This window comes from Plectropomus leopardus, chromosome 22 (assembly GCF_026936395.1).
Source record: "Plectropomus leopardus strain MGB_pleo_1.0 chromosome 22, ASM2693639v1, whole genome shotgun sequence".
Taxonomy (NCBI): domain Eukaryota; kingdom Metazoa; phylum Chordata; class Actinopteri; order Perciformes; family Serranidae; genus Plectropomus; species Plectropomus leopardus.
The window spans coordinates 15,005,370-15,022,853 of record NC_142197.1 but is presented as its reverse complement, the minus strand read 5'-3'; the positions used below and the strand labels follow the sequence as shown (position 1 = coordinate 15,022,853).

General features: G+C 38.9%; 1 protein-coding gene across 5 annotated transcripts in view; it reads right to left on the bottom strand.

Annotated features, from left to right (window-relative positions):
- The window catches only part of grm8a (glutamate receptor, metabotropic 8a), a 320,341-nt gene that overhangs the window by 96,373 nt on the left and 206,484 nt on the right, over positions 1–17,484 (bottom strand). The gene's annotated exons all lie outside the window — the stretch shown is intronic.

Sequence of the window (17,484 nt, the reverse complement as noted above, 5' to 3'; positions counted from 1 at the left end):
CCATCAGGTGTATTACTATTCAAAGTGTATTATTGTAAACCAAAATGGATCATTTTGTAACTTTTAGAGCAGGAGACTCTGACCTCAGAAATCACGCGCAAAAGTGCTGAGGGCGAGGCTAATGCACCATCCATGCTACAGCTGCTGCTGACTTAGCAGCTACAGGCAAGTGCAAATTAGAGAAGACCAAAAAATATTCAGATAATTATTTCAAGTGCAACTCACTTATAAACTATATGGGGGTCCATCTCTCTGTGAGCTAAGAGGGTCCTTGGCCTAACAAAAAGTTTGACGAGCCCTGGTCTATAGTAATGATCTGCATTTTCATAATATCTGGTGTAACTGCTGCTGTCCTGGTGATATTTCCAGAGTTAGTTAGTGACTGAACTTTTCAACATTTTGCCAAAGATAGAGAGGCTACTTCCGTTCAAAATGTGTTAATGATGTGTTAATGAAGCTGCCATGGTTTCAAAGACTGACTTGAACTCGGATGTCCAATTAAAGATAACACAAAATTAGACTAAAATGCTAAAAATGTCTCTTTCTCTAAGAGGAGAAATGAGGAGTTTATGCTTTCCAAATGGCCTCAGAATAAGGATCTCAAATGAAAAAAATATTGATAGAAGAGTTTGTCTTGACCTTTTATAACCGACCTATAAATATCAGATTACTGATTACACTCATTATTCGCAACCGGATTTCTGACCTCAATACACAGAGCAAACGTGTTTTGCTTGTCTTTCCCAACAAGCCAGCATCTTTTGCCACTGTGTGGGTATGTGCGCACACGTGTTCTGCATTTGTTCACACTTCCATTCAGAGAAAAAGTACAACAAAGTGCTACACTTTGAGCCATAGATCAACGTGTCATGAGATAATGAGAATTTCTCCATGCTGTGAAACTCGATGTGAAACGACACGATGCATCATTAATCAGCATATCGCAAGAAAATGCAATCCTGCCCTGAGACAGTTAAACGACTGGCGCTGTTATGAGTGGTGCTAACTGGGAAAACACTACTGTCTCTGTTTCCTGGGATTGCGTCAGGTGTTGTAACGGGAGCATGGTGTGTGTGTGTGTGTGTGTGTGTGTGTGTGTGTGTGTGTGTGTGTGTGTGTGTGTGTGTGTGTGTGTGTGTGTGAGTGAAGAACGCAGTGCTATAGAGCTTTTATTGAATCTGTCTGCCCATTTTCTGCAGCCAGTAAGAGCTTGTCACCTCAGTGAAGTGGCCACAAATCTATTTATTTCATCTCAGCACGCGTGAGCAGGTGCAAAATAAAAAAGACATCTTTAACTGAGTCTTTAATACGTGAGTTCAATATATTAAGTATGGTGCAGTCTTTTCTAAGTGTGTGCGAAAACAAGACAAAGTGAAAGATAAGCAGGAATAAAGGTCGAGACGGTTGTGGAGACAGAAACACAGAGAGGCACAAAGATGAATGGACAAAATGTTTGTGTGTTAATATGCACCCTGACATTACACTCTATTCCATTTTCCAGCCAGCAGCTTCTAAATTAAATTCAGCCTTTCTGCTCAGTGTTAATGACATCGGAGACCACAGGCAGCTTGGTTTGGTTGGCTGCTTGGTAAGGAAGGATTTACATTTGAAAAAAAAATAGAAGACTTGAAAAACTCTGAGAGGCAGATGAAAAGTAACTTTCATGTCTCATAAGAAGATCTGTTAACCAAAAGCTCCACGAGTACGCAATCATCTCCATATCTGCCTTCGAGTCATTTTCATATTTTGTGGCTGATTGTTTGTTCCTGTCTTATAGACATGCAGGCCGGGTGCTGTGATCTGTTTCTAGATCTGCATAAAGGCGTTACTCATCTTTTTGCTGTTTAATAAAAGCCACAGGCATGGCAGAAACTTTGTTCAAACAAATTATTTCATGATGAAAGTTTTGTTTGAAATCGAGATAATGTGCCGTTTGAAGATCATGACATCTGTTACTACAAATTGTTTGGTTGCAGAGAATTTAACCTTTAAAGTCTTTGGATGACAAAAGATAAGAGTTTTATAGTCAGGACCCGGTACTTTAAAAACATCTTTGAAGATGAAGTCGTGGTGGTATTTTTCATCATTATCATTATTCATAATTGATACAGCATTTTGAAACAGAGCTCTTCAAATGTCTCTTAAACTACATGAGATACCACTTGAATCATCTAACCTGGCACTTCAACATCAATGCAGAGGTGGTGATACTATGACTCACGCTGGTGTGAACATCAGGATTACTGGAGATAACAGCAATCCAAATATAACCTGAAGAGTAGAAGTGAAGAGCTGAAATCTAACTCTGTGTAAAGTCTTGAAAATAAATACAGAAAGGCCAATGGATTCTTCTTGACCCCACAGAAGAAAAGAAAAATGTTTTTCATAGCCAATATTTTTTGAGGCATGATGCGCTTGATGCGTGTATGATGGATTTTAGCAACTGTGAGCGTAACAGATTTTAAATAATGGAATAACTTGGAGAACCGTAAAGTTTTTCACAATAAGTGTCACATGTAAAATAAAACAAAAGGCTATTGAGGATCATTTTTTCTTCTAATATAATAAAACTGTCAGGATGGCAAAGATAATACTTATCTTAATGCACTAACTGCCACATAAAGTAAAAAAGTGGAACTGGTTATTAGGCCATAGCAATAATGTTTTACAATGAGTGCCATCAAGGACCAAATGTGTCTGTTCCTGCAAAGTGAATTCCAAAATGACATATGTGACCAGTACTGACAGCTGCAGATTTCAACAAGTCCTTAAAGTTATGACATGGTGGCGGTTACACTATAAAACTTTGCATTAAAGTTTTGGCAACAAAGCTAGGTGTTTCTTAAAATTATTATTATTTTTATATTATTATTTTTGCATGATTTATTTTATTCTTATTTTTTATTCAACCAAAAAGAAAAAAAAAATGTTTATGCTGGGATTAAACATTAAATAAAAATACAAAATCAAAATATACAACTCCAAAACAAACAATGTACAATGCAAACTGAAGCTATATCAAGAAAGGACTACAAAATTATGTTAATATGTGCTACAAGTGAACCACGAAAACAAAAAAAATTAAAACACCAGCTAAGATACACCCAGACGTTGGCATATAGAGGATGATGCACAAAAGTCCTGCGATGGTGCTTGAAGACGGCCTAGAGGAACCAATAAATGCAGCTTTAAGTCCTTCTACAGAGGGACTTAAAGCGTTGCTATGATAAGAAGTCAACGTTGACTTCGGGGGACAAACACAGGTCTCCTGGGTGAAAGTCCTGTGCTTGTTTGACCCAACCACCACCTCTCCCGCCCGCCCTTTAGGTACTTCTTCCATTTTTATTCAACGTAGAATTTGTCACTTTATATACTATGCCACCTCACTACCTCCTCTGCTCACGTAAAACTACTGTGGACACTAGAGGTTGCAGCCTTATAATATACATAAGTACTGGTTGTAATATGTTGCTGCTACAGTCCACCTATAGTGCCGTTTTTGCATAGATTGTATGTTCGTACCATCTGACAACCACCCACAGGAGCATTTACCAAATTAGTGCCCCTACCAGTAAAGGCAGAATAGCTATGGATATGACTGTTACCCGTCACAGTTTTAAACATGTGGTTAAGGTTATGAAATGGTCGCAGTTGCACTAGATTGTAGTTTGGCTTAAAATAAGTACATTTGTTTCTAGGGTAACATGCATCCATCACATGACATACGTCGCGTCATATACTACAACGTATTCCATTATGTTTCTAAAATAACTCATTATTGATTTCTGGCCTCACACAGGAAACAAACACAGGTCTCCTGGATTAAAGTCATTGTTTGTTTGACCGATCGAATTCCCCTGACTTGTGCCCAGAGCAGACTGTTGCTCCTTGAACTACATTAGTGACCTTTTGCTCCCATAAATACTAACGCCACTAGAGGGCACCAACTAACAATAAACATTAACACTGGTTGTAATTTCTACTTGTGAAAACAATCTATGTTGTTGTATCACATTTCTGCATATATCCATCCAAAGATGACTTATAGTGGTGCACACATATTTTCAACAATTGTCTACAGTATTTATTTGACCCTGAGATGGCTAGGTATGTTTTGATGGATTACCTGCCTGATTCCCAGCTAATGGTTCAATTCATTGTTGTATAAAAGTACAAAAGAAAAGAAGAAGAAGCAAATTGCTGTGAGGCAGCTGTCTTTCAAGTGTTCACTGTGGGAGTTTCTCACAAGAATTTGAAACTTTAATGCATGAACAAAGTCCCTGCACATACCGTCTTTACCACACAATAACAATGTTACTTTGATAAAATACAAAGCAAACAAAATGTTCTCAAGAACAAAGATTTGAGCCTGTGCAAGTTGCTTTTCTAATTGTAAGTGAAACACTTTTCTGTTAATTATCTATCATCTGTCTATCAGTGATTTTAAGAGATTTCATAAATTTGTAAAAACATCATGATTATCCTTGAACAACCTTGAAACATCTTACCACAAACCTGCAAACCTCCTATTAGAACCATTCTGACGCTGTTTACTACTGAAAGACAGGAGCCGTGCCACTGACAGGCAAAGTCTTTCCACAGTTACATCTCCTCTAGTCCACTTATGACTTGATGTTCCTAGTTCTTACATATTACTTGTTACCTTACATTACTGCGTAAGTTGGTCAAAAACTAAGTAACCTATGCCTGTATTCTAACACAGAAATAATAGTAAATATAAAGATAATCTTTGGCAAATGCCTTTACCAGGAGGAGGAGGAGCATTTCAGCATGTCTCATGTACTACTATGTGGATTCAGTGACAGTTTCAGCAAAATATAGCAAAAAGTTATTTAGCTTCACTTCAGTCAGGCTGTAAATATCTTCACCATGAAGGATCTTCACTGACGTAAGAAACTTGCTGGAGGAAAAACGCCCTAGATGACCAATTATAGCTCTTGTGGTCTCAGCAACCCCAATGTCTCATTACATTTTTGACAAGATGGATGGATGGATGGATCAGATACACCATAGCCTACGGCATTTATAGGCTCCAAAGCCACAGCGTAAGGTCGAGTTGTAAATCTCCCTTAACCCTCTGAAATCTGGATCGACCTCACTTTTCTTGTGCTGCGTTCAGACGCTTTTCACAAGCATTCAACTTTTTAATAGGCAATGAGCAACTTCTTAGGGTATGTCCCAAAAATTGAAAGAAATTAGTACATTTAGAAAATTGTTTTTTTTTTTTTTAAAGCTAGGGGTAGGAAAGTCATGTTTTGATTTTGGTTCAGAAATGATTAAATCATAGGATTTAACCATTAAAACACGGAGTCTCCATCCCTCCCACCATGATATTTGGTTAAACAAACACTTGTTCAGCCACAAATCTTAACGCCATGCCCCAAATCCTTCTGGTTCAATTGCTTGGAGGTTCAAACAATAAGATTAATGCCACTGAAACCCCTAACACATGTGCTTTAGTGGCTTCCTGGTGAAGCCCGAGCTGTCTGTGTCGAATACAAACACAAACCAATACATTAAAGCAGCGAGGTGAGGCTAATGCAAGAATGCTGACTGGCTAAGTGCCTTGATGGATGCCTTCATGGACCAGTGTGCCAGCCAGGTTTTACACAGAGAGTGATTGATGGCACCACGGATGACAGACAGACTAATGATTTGGACAAGCTCCTTAATTAAACATCAATTAGGAACACAGATTCAATTCCATCCTTCTCCGCTCACGTCGCCTAACAGATTTTTTTTTTTCTGTTTTCTCAGGCGCACCCACAGATATATACACACACACACACATTTATTTCCCTTTTTAAGATGCAGATGAGATAAATTTGATGAGGGAATTTTATTTATAAACCTCGGGATAATGCAAACTTAATTCAGATGGTGATGAATTCATTTACATAAAGGTTGTTTAATTAGCATTTCTCTCATTTATCAAACATGTCTAAAAGACATCAGGGAGATGACAGGATAGGGAATTGTTACACACACCTACACACACACACGTGCATCGTAATCTAAACACATTTATAAAGATAACTAAACTCATGCGTCGATTTTGCTTAAGTATATTTTTGTGTTATATGTCATAGCATGAAGCAAGGAAAAAAATGATCCGACCGCCCACAGGAAACCCACACAAACACAAACAGAGTTCTCTTGTTATAAACATACTTGTCTGGTGCCGCACTAGCTTCAGGGCTAATCTGCCAAGAGAGAAATGAATAATCAATAGGAGCGAATAGGAAATGAGCATCAGACAGGGATTCTGCTCTACATGATTTGACAAGAGAGCACTGAAGCCAAGGGTTGTGTCAATACTCCGCAGCACAAATACCAGTCATTAGATTCAAGTCTGTGTGTGAGAATGTGCGTGCGCGTGTCTGCTGGTTCCATAATTGGTGCCTGAATTTTGTGAGTGTAGAATCAGAGATCGATGCCAAATATCATTTTAATATCATTCAGCTGGAGAGTATGTATGTGTGAAGAGAGCCCACAGTCAGGTCAATAAAACAAAAATAAAAATCTGTCAAGAAGTCAAGCATCAGTTCTCAGAAATTGTTGCTGCGGTGAATCTGTTTGAGGTTTTTGACTAGAAAATACAGACAAGTTGATCAAAAGGACTTAGTTAAAAGGCTAATTAGAGGACCTACTGACTGATCGAATATCTTTCCAAAACAGAAAATTACATTTTAATTACATGTCAGAACTTGAGTCGTGTTTTTGCAGTTATGTCCATGGTTTCTATGATTCAGCTGGAATTAACGTGTCCTTGCTACAGTTCAGAAAAGTGAATATAGCAACTTCTGATCAACCCACATCAATGTCAGGCTTAAAACAAGAAGGTCTGAATAACTAAACCCACTTTTTAACTGAACTTGTAGATACATAGATACAGATGGTATGTACTCACTCATCACTAGCTGTCAGACACTTAAAGTAAAAATCTGTGTCTGTCATTGTCAAAAACAAGCACTTTTAGTGGATATAAACAGTGCCAAATACCATGAGTGGTTACATTACAGGCTTTTTCACCACTGCCAGCTGCAGCGCTGTCACTCAATATGGAATCAAACTTAATAAAAAGAAAAAAAAAAGCTGTTTCCCTGAGAATGCATGGTGCTAGTGCTGCTGCTATCTCAGCATGGAAAGCGATAGCAGATAAAATCATGGAATTGTTGCAATCATAATTTGTATTTATTGCTAAATTTTGATGCATTTTCCTCTTTGGATGCTATTTTCCTGTATGGATATGGATGGGAGGGGAGGCGGCTGTCCCCACTGGGGTTTTCATTTTGTTTTGTTTTTGTATAATACTGTGATGGTTGTGCTTTGCTTATATTAACTGAAGCAAAAAGCAATTAAAAAAGTGACAAAATATGGTCCAGGTTGAAAAATACTGATGTTTCCCCACTAACTTACTTAATTCCCAAATCTCTCTAATTAATTGGCTTGGTGCAATGTTTACTATTACAGAAATGCTGGCAAAACTACAAAAAATGACAATTGTTTTCTATCAGAATTTCTCTATAATGGTTGCAGGACAGTCCAACTCTCTTGCCGACTTTGATCTCATTTCCTCTCTGTCCTCAGACCTCCTGTCAGATGGCGAGAATGCATTCTGCTTCATAAAGAGCGATTCGCTACAGAATGCTGCCTTTCATGAGTAATGTAATGCCAAAGACATATGTAGCTATATATTACATTTACATTTTTACTGTTTTATATCAGGTCTTACAATACACACGACTAATATAAATTATTCATTAGTCATTATTCATATTGTGCTGAATCACTGTCCTGGCACATCTCGGCTATGCTCACTACCTCTTTCTCTCTGCCTCCAACTTTTTTAAATTTCCCTTTGTCAGTCCATTCTTGTCTTAATCTCTCTCCTGCACAGCTTTCACACTGAACAAATAAACAAGAATTTTCGTTTGTGTCGCTGAGGAAATGTGTGTTTTATGTCAGTGGGCCTCCTGTCTTCCCGCTCTTAAACAAGCATATATATATACACACACACACCAACACACACAAACAAACCAAAAAAGCAGAGATGGAACAAAAAAGGGACACAAGTGAAGGCAGAGAAAGAGCACAATAACGGTGAGAGAGGAGAGGGAGGAAACTGGATCAAACAAGACAGGAGGATGGAGGAAAAGAAACCTAAACAATAGCGAGAGCGAGAGACAATAAATAGAAGGTAAGTTCATGGAAGGAAGGTTGAGGGAAATAAGTGAAACAAATGAAACAACAGAATAAGAGCGAGAAGAGGGGAAGGGTGGGGGAGAAGCTGAGAAAATAGGTATTGTTGAAGAGAGGACGAAGCGTAAAATCACATTAGTAGAGCAACACTTGTTCTCCCTAACCTGCGACAATCCATCACTGCACAGAGAAATATGTGTGTATTTGCAAATGTGGCATCTTTATGTGTGAGCACATGCGCAGACAAGTGAGACAAGTACAGTGACAAACACACAAAAATGCACACATGTTATGCTACACATGTTTGCAATGACTCTTTGAATTATTTTAGCCCGAAATATGTGACAATGGACCACAAGAAAGGATGCAAACATAATGATACATTTGGCCTTTAAACGTAAGACTGTCAGTTGTATTGGATTTTTCAAAAGTCATTAGGGCAAGAAGTCATCTTCCCTTCAATCAACCTTTAGTAGTACTTCAGCATATATCAAGAAATTAAATTGGAGAAAAAAATCAATTTTTTAGATCTTACATCTTATTTTTAGTTTAAGATGCCATTCATATCAGTTGTGATAACATTTCACTCCCCCTGTGATGCTGGTTATCACAGCCGTTGGCGGTTTACCGTGACTTTACAGAAAAAAATGTTTTGGTGACATTGCTGTAAAAATACAGCCAAATCTTCCAGTAATGTACCATTTTTTAAAAAATACAGTAAAACACTGTAAATATTGATGTTTGTTTTGAGACAATTATACTGTACACCTACAGTTGACTGTAATAAATGCAATGGTAATATACTGTTGAAGTAATGTATAGTAGTGACATTGGAGAATAATGGTAGGATACTGGGAACTACAGCTGCCAGTAGTTCACTGTTATTTTACAGAAAAATTGATAGACCACCCATACCTGTGTTTTTATTTGACTACACTTCCCAGGATATGGAGCAAATCGTTGAAGCATTTTTCCAGATTTGGGTGGCATACCCCACAGTGTTCCCATAGGATAGGATTTCTAAACTTCTCAATAACTTTTCAAGGACCCATAATTCAAATATGACTATTATTAACAACATGAGAAGAACTGTATGGAATACTTTCCTCCAAATGGAAAGTATTGTATGAAAACTAAACAGCAACCTTTTCCAGCAGCTCCAACAATAGTGAGTTACTGTCTGTGCTGCTGTTTGAGTTGTGACCCATCATGCAGTGCAGGTATGCAAATCTGATTGGCTTGGGTTCTGCTCTGAGCTAAAAAATCATTCGATTCCGGTCACCAAATGATCAGTGCATCTCTACTTTACAGACTGTTTCACTGCACCCAAGTGGCCCAAAAAATCAATTACTTCTGTTTTACATTAATTAGATGCTAATTTAGCTCAATTTATACTGTTCTGAAGCCCAAAGTGTTCAAACTTATGCTGAACTAAATGTGCATGTTTTATTTATTTATTTTTTTTCTAGAGTAGTTTTGTTTCTGTATCCTTTTGCAGAGGGTGCTTTTTGCTGTGTATCAGTGACAAAGAGAGAGGTGTGTGACAGGGCCACACTGAACAGTGGGTCCCCTGAACCTGCTCAAGATGGATTGCTCTGTGTGTGTATATGTGTGTGTGTCCGTGACTTAACAGTGATAGATGGGCAGCTCAACACTGTTGCTGCCAAGTACATGGTACTACCTATGATGGCAACAAGACGTCTCACATCTATACAGATAAAGTTTCCTGGATCCACACTGCATACATGACACAGAGTGTGCACGTATGACTGCATCTCATCAATCAGTCAAATACACACATGCAAATATGCACATATAGGAGCAGTTTGATAACCATGTCCTCGACAAGGAGATAATTTCACCGCAGGTAAATGACACTTCATCTTACCTAAGGGATGCTGCAAAGAGTCATAAAACACTCTATTTGTTGCCATCTCTGTCTCAAAATCTGCTATCTGTCTGTCTGCGCCTGTCTGTCTCTAATTGTCCATCAAGTTCTCCATCTGTGTTAGTCTCCATCTTTCAGCCTGTTCGGCCCGAGGCCTTTTCACAGGGGAGGGAACAGTTTATCCAGCCTGTGAGCCTAATAACTCTCCTTCCCCATCGACCTCGTTAGGATATGGTCTATTTGCAGCGAGCGAACATGTGTTTGTGCACACAGGGTAAATGCGTGCATGCTGAGCTAAGTCAGGATCTAATTAACTCCTGGAACTTTAGCGTGCACCTCACACAGACAGATCCATGCACACATCACTTTCCATCTTCAAAAGCATACTATTTTCACTAAGTGGAAAAAGCATCCGCAGAAAGCAAGGGCATCAAACTATCGCCAAGTAGCCTTTAGAAGATAATTTTCCCATTAATAACGCTCTCTAATGTATTAATATTTTATGTTAAACTGGGGAAATGTAAAGCTTCACGAGCATGTGTGTGTGGAGTGTGTAAGCATTTGATAATCTTCTGTGTTTGCCCATTAAGGAGGATGGAAGTTACAGCAGAACCTTCATTAGGCAGCTGCAAAGGGAACCACAGTCTCATGGTAATCTTGCTAATCAGAGAAAGTAGACCAGAGAGCTTTTACTATTATGAGAGGATTTTCTCTCAGAGTTTTTAGCTTCACACACATCTTTTACAGTCTCATTTTCACCTGGATAACAGTTTTTATCTCCCTTACTAAAGGTCCAATGTGTTGGATTTAGTAGGATATGTTGGCAGGAATAATGCAATGTTTTGTTTCGATTACCTGAAAAAAAGAATTGTTGCATTTTTGATGGGCCATTTTCATCTACATACTGATGTGTTTACAGTAGCCCAGAACAGGCAAACCAAACACTGGCACTAAATAGACACTTAACAGCCCCTCCACGATAAGAGCATCGGGAAAAACACAGATTTTTTTGAACATGCAATTGCTTTATTCTGTGTTTCCCCCATTTTAATCACCTAGACTGTTTGTTTTGGAGAGGAAGAGACCTCTGCATATAATTTGGCTCACAGTAAAAACCTCCTGAACATCAAAAACCAAACATGGATGCTTCACACACACCTTCACCCCTGACAAAACAGACACAGTTTCAAGATTAGGCTCACCAATTCAGTATCTGACCAAATGTCCCCTTCTGTTCCTAAGTTATTGTTTTGAATACTATCAAATGTTTTTTTGCAGAACAGTATGATGTTACAGTGAAGTTGATCTTTAAACTTTTAGATACAAAATTTCATCACTTCATCATTATATCCTACTAGAAATTTGTGGGAAATTTTGTCACAGTACGTGACTGAATACTTGAGTTATGGACAAAAAAAGCATGTTTTGTGACCTCCAACCACCAAATTCTAATCAGTTCTTTCTTGAGTCCAAGAGGACATTTGAGCCAAATTTGAGGAAATCCACTCAAGACCATCTCTCAAGTCATTGTGACCTTGATTTTCAAACAGCACATTATAATTTGCTGTGCCAAATTTGAGGAAATTTCCACAAGTTGTTCTTGAGATATTGCATTGAGATGTACGAGGTAACAGTGACTTTGACTTTTGGTCTATGACCACCAAAATCCAATCAGCTCATTGTTGAGTCCAAGTTGACATTTGAGCCAAATTTGAAGAAATTCCCTCAATGTGTTCTGAAGATTTTGTGTTCACAAGACCTCCTGAACAATGAACACTGAAGGAACCAGGAGAAGTTTCAGCCAGTTGCAATATGCAATCTTCAGTGCTAGTTGCCTCTAAATCCCCCTTAATCAGACACACTGAACCTTTAAAACTAAAATATGCATCATACTTTTTAAAGGTGTGACCTAAGAAATATTGCTGAGGCATGTCATTTCTGGTAACCTAATCTTAGTTTTTGCTCTTAATTGGGCAAATATTGTAATATGGAATCAGAAACACTGAATATGCTCCATGTCTATATGCTGAAATATAAATAGTAAATAATAATAAAAAATAATACTATTGTACTGTGTACCATATGTACACCAATTAACATCACATTTTCCTCAGTTAATAGTATTTAGCATTATAAACAAAGTGATTGTGTATTGCTTGGTTCACTGTTCACTGTTTATATCGGCACCATGTGTTTCCCCCCCATTTAGTAGGGTGAAAAGACCTCTAATGGAGTGTTATTGGACCCATTAAACCCAGCTTGTAACACTTGATTCAACCATAATAAGCAATGCAAGTGCAGAATGTACAGCTGCATAAAACACACATTATTACAAATAGCTTTGCAAATAGCTGCACAAATAGCTCCTCTAAGATAGCTAGCCCATCAGAGCTATTTAAGTGTAAGCAATGATGTAAAAGTCTGCTTCATGGTTAGATTTTATTCGCCGCATTTACATTTAATATAATAAAATTATATGGCTGATTAGGTTTTTGTTACCATGTGAACACTTCAAGATTTGACTCAGCAGACATCAATGGGAGGGACAACAAAAGAGAATATGAGTGAGGCAAAACAGAGGGAACAGAGACAGATATGCCTACATTGTTTTGTTTCCTATATTCACACAGTGCTTTAGTTATGCTGTATCTCAGTATGTCCGTGCCAAGTTAAAATTTGACATCACAGGAAGAATTATCAGATAAATAGTTGGAAAGACAGGGGGAGAGAAAGTCAACATCAGATTGACAGTCAACAAAGTAAGGAAAGATCACCAGAGCCATGGAAAGGAAGATAAAATAATGATATAATTCCCTCGAGAGTGACACATGTCACAACCCACACGGGAGAAAAAACAAAAACAGCCAACAGTGTAACAACCTTGTTTCCTGCTCACACTGCACTTTAATTCCTCTGTGTGTACCTGAGGCGTATAGCTGCTGTCACAACCAATGCTGTTCACTGGTGGAATAGATCCATTGATGGGCCCAGGCGGAGGAGAGTGTGGACAGAATATGTGTGTGTCCTGTGTGTGTGTATGGGCTTTAATGCTTGTTCTTCCTTTTTTTGTGTATTTGTGTGTGTGTGTGTGTGTGTGTGTGTGTGTGTGTGTGTGTGTGTGAGATGTCTGTCCTGGTGTGCCTGTGTCCAGCCCTGAGCAGTGAAATGCAGGTTCCACAGAACAAGGGTGTGATGATTTGAGATATCAGACGGACTCCCAGCATGGCAAGTTGGGCAGAGCATTCATTTTCTATGTGGAGCAGTGAATCCATCCTGCAGAGCGTGATGGGATTACAGGCAGACATGGACGGGGAGGTGGGTGGATGAAATTTTCTGACTGTGACCTGGAAGGAGTGGAAAATTGCAGCACGGTAACCAATCAAATTTGAGATCTGTCTTGTCTTTGACTTGGTGTTTTGAGCCTTCATCATTTTACTGCCATTTTACTCCAATTAGGCGCAGATCCGGCTCTGAAATGTTTTACTCGGGAAACAGATCACAGCAAAAGCCAAAATTCCAATTAGAGCTGCTGCGCAGCAGTGAGTCGAGGCCGAGCATTTTGAGAAGGAAACAGGATGAAGAGAAGGTAGATGAAAAAAAAAGAAGAGGAAGACAAATGAGAAATAAAAATATCTTTGAAATCATAATCCACACAGCACAATGTCTGAGTGGGCATTAGCATGTTAAATCTGAATCACCCCGGACTCAACCTTACAGCCTTAGACACCAGCAATCTGCCAAATAAGAAGCCACTGGCTGGCTTCAAACTATGATTTTATCACGGGTTGCGTGTAAAGGCAGACTTCAAACTATGGTCAAAAATTCAGTTAACAAGACTTTTTGTACTTCTGTTTGTAATTTCCTTTTTTACAAAGAGTGATTGCTTCATAAGTAATAAACTGATGTTTAAAGATGCTCTTACATCCACTGAATGTGATATCTCACATGGCTGGATAGTGAATCCATCACAAAGGGGTGTGTGTGAGTGTGTGGCTCTGTGTGTGGCTCTCTGAGGAAGAGAGAACAACAAAGCTTATATCATAAAAGATGTAGAGCTGCATCTTTATGAAAACAAGGCCAGTGGGATTTGAGGATCAGGTGTCAAGGTATCACATTAATTAGGATCCTGCACACTCATTCATGATTTTCTCTGCAGCCACTGGGCATGTAGGTGTTTGTAAGCATGTAAGTGTGTATGTAGGCTTATCTATGATCTGGTGTCTGCTTCAGTCAGCTTCCCCTCAGGCATCAGTTTTACCTGACTGCACGCTTTCCACAGAACAGGGTTTTATCCCAGTGTCTGAGTTGTCCTGGCTGATCTTCTTACAAGCATATCAACCATGCTTGAGAAGAAAAATAGCCTTTTTACTATACTTTCTTTGTGCTTACTATTCTTTTTATGAAAGATCAAATGATGATGGATGAAAGTTGAGGCAATTATTAAAATGAATTTAATGGAGTGGAGTATATATGTCCAGCACTGTCGGCAGTAGCAGTAAGTCCACAGAATACTGGGTATATTTTCATGACATAAAATAGACATTAACCTCAAGATAAGATAAGATAAGATAAGATACGATACGATACGATGCGATGCGATGCGATGCGATGCGATGCGATGCGATGCGATGCGATACGATACGATACGATACGATACGATACGATCATACTTTCAAATCTTCCTGAAATCTTGACGGATCGACAGTACGACAATTCTAGGTTTCTTTCAAATAAAATTCACCAAACTTTTTTGGCCCTGAATTAGTCCTCTGCCTGTTTCACCAGACTGAGCTCTGATGGCACGTAATGTGCACCACACACTATGCATCTGCAATACAGCCTCCCTATATGAGGTTAATAGAAAGATGACCATCAGTATTTTTTGAAAGTACTGAAAATCATACCATCTGGATTTCTAAATACCCGGTATATAGTAATAATGTGATACGAGATGTCAGTGTCGCTTCTTTTCAGGCAACCATGTAGTGAGACTTGTCGCCTGGTAACCAGAAAAATGGAGACACTTGATCTGGCCGTGGTCGTCTATCCTGAGCTGTATGAAATTATCACAACGAGGACAGAAAAGACCAACGCAAATTAGCCAAACACTGAAATCTGCTGGTGAGTGTTGTGCTTTTATCATTGATATGTTTTAAGTCATCGGTGTAGTCAACTTTCTCATAACACAGAATCAGGATATTCTATTTTATAAACAAAACACACACTTAGTGCTTCATCAAAAACACACTTGGATTAGGCGCTCCCCATCGCCCTGCCAGAGAAAAGCGCCATATGGACACACATACTTTGTCATGTAGGGAAAGGAAACTGTAGCTGAGGACTGACTGATAAAAGACTGATGCACTTTTTCTGCATCAGAGGAAGCCAAATAATTGCTTGAAATTGCGAGACAGGTTTCAAAATGTGTTTGACATTCAGGAGTTCATTTCCTGCATTTGTTGGTTGCCACATAATAGGGTTTAACTAACTCAAACAACACATTTTTGCACTGCCAATACTGGTGCCAATAATGGTGCCACTGACGGTGCGCCAGCAAACTCTGAGTAAAAATACAGTGTTCAGTGTCTGATTAAAAAAAAAAAGTGTCACACTGTTTAATGAAAAAGCTGATTCAATGATGGTTTCTTTCTTTCACAAGTTACAAAAGATGAATCCTTCTTTTGCTTTATGGATTATAAAAGTGCAATACTAATTGATGTATTTTTCAAACTTTACAGCAAAAACATCAGATGTTCCCTTTTTAATGAAAGCAGCAGATAGTTTGGTTTTGACTGTGGTAGAATAAAACTAACTATTTTTACCTTTCAGAGCTCTGATATTAATCATAGACTGTTGTTGTTAACATTCGTTGTTGTATTCAAGGTGCCTGGCTGAGGATTCTGTTGAGGTCATGTTTGGGTAAAAGGAGCTGTGTTTGGACAGTTTTTACTCTCATTTCCTCCTTTGTACAATCTTAATGTGTCTTATTGACTTGTCTTGCATTATTCATGTACTTTAATATGATTCCTTTGTATCTCTGTTTCTAAATTGTGAATCCAAACACTATTTTAAATCCTCTTCCTGTCAATTTTTGTCACTTGCACTTGTTGACACATTCTTGCTATTTGCCTCTCCCTCACAGCCCAATAACATGCAATAATCACACCCATTTGCTCATCCTCCCATCATCTGTGTCACCACGGCGACCTTGAGCAGCAGGCTGCTGATTGGCTTCTGGGTTGATGATTTGGAGGTCGTGAACCCCAGCACTTGGAATTAATGGACTTTGTCGCGCGACTACGGGGCCGACGACACATACACGCCCACATACACAGATGCCACGGGAAGTAATAGACGGTCAATGGGAGTCACAGCCCTTACAAACCTAATTATGTGAACTAATGACGGGCGTCAGATGGGGAATACGCACTGTGACACATACATAAACATACAGTCTCAATCACAGCAGTGTGAGGTCATGCAGAAACCACAAAGATTTTATAATACATTGGAAATGTCCCTCAGCGTTAATTACGTTACTGAATTTTTTTTTTGTGCAGCCAGTGACAGCTGTAGGTACTGTGAATGTGCACACACAAGATCATGTACACACATGCACTCCAAAATACAGGTCAAACCACATATCATGAACACATATGCCAAAAAATGACAAGAAGAAGCGCCAATTACAGCACAAACACACACACACACACACACACACACACGAAGGAGACCAACTCACTGTATTTACAAGCTCCAACAATTATTTAATTTCCCCTCTAGGTTTGAGTACACAAATAGTTGCTCTTGTTGAGCTGTATTGCTCCTTGGAGCCTAACAGCGAGTGTGATGTGTGCTTTAAGGATACTTATTAGAGCCAGCAGTGCTCTGTATGATATATATGCACTAATTAAACCCCCGTGCTTGTCCCTGCTGATAAACTTTGAGAGCCAGGGCGCTCCACTGAAGCCTCAGACAATCCACAGTGATGTGGTAAATCTGCACAGATTTTTGTGGGCTGGCCTTATTGAGAAAGCAGACAGGAAAGACAGTTTGCATTTAAGGCAAAGTAGTTTCTCCTGTGACTTTAATCTCGTGAAAAGCTGAAGCTGTCAATAAATGTCAGAGAGAAATAAAAAAACAGTAGTTTGTGGGATTTCTTCAGCAGGAAGTTGCATTGATGAGTATTTTAGTGAGACACTGTTTGCTTCAAACAAAACTAGACGAATGAGCGAGATACAAGGCTCTGGTTGATGTGGTGCAGGGATAAGAGAAGACCAATTAGAACTGACCACCTGCCAGATTTTTTGGGAGGAAAAACTTTATAACATCTATGAACATCTGTGGAGTTAAAACACCTCTTCTCAAATTGG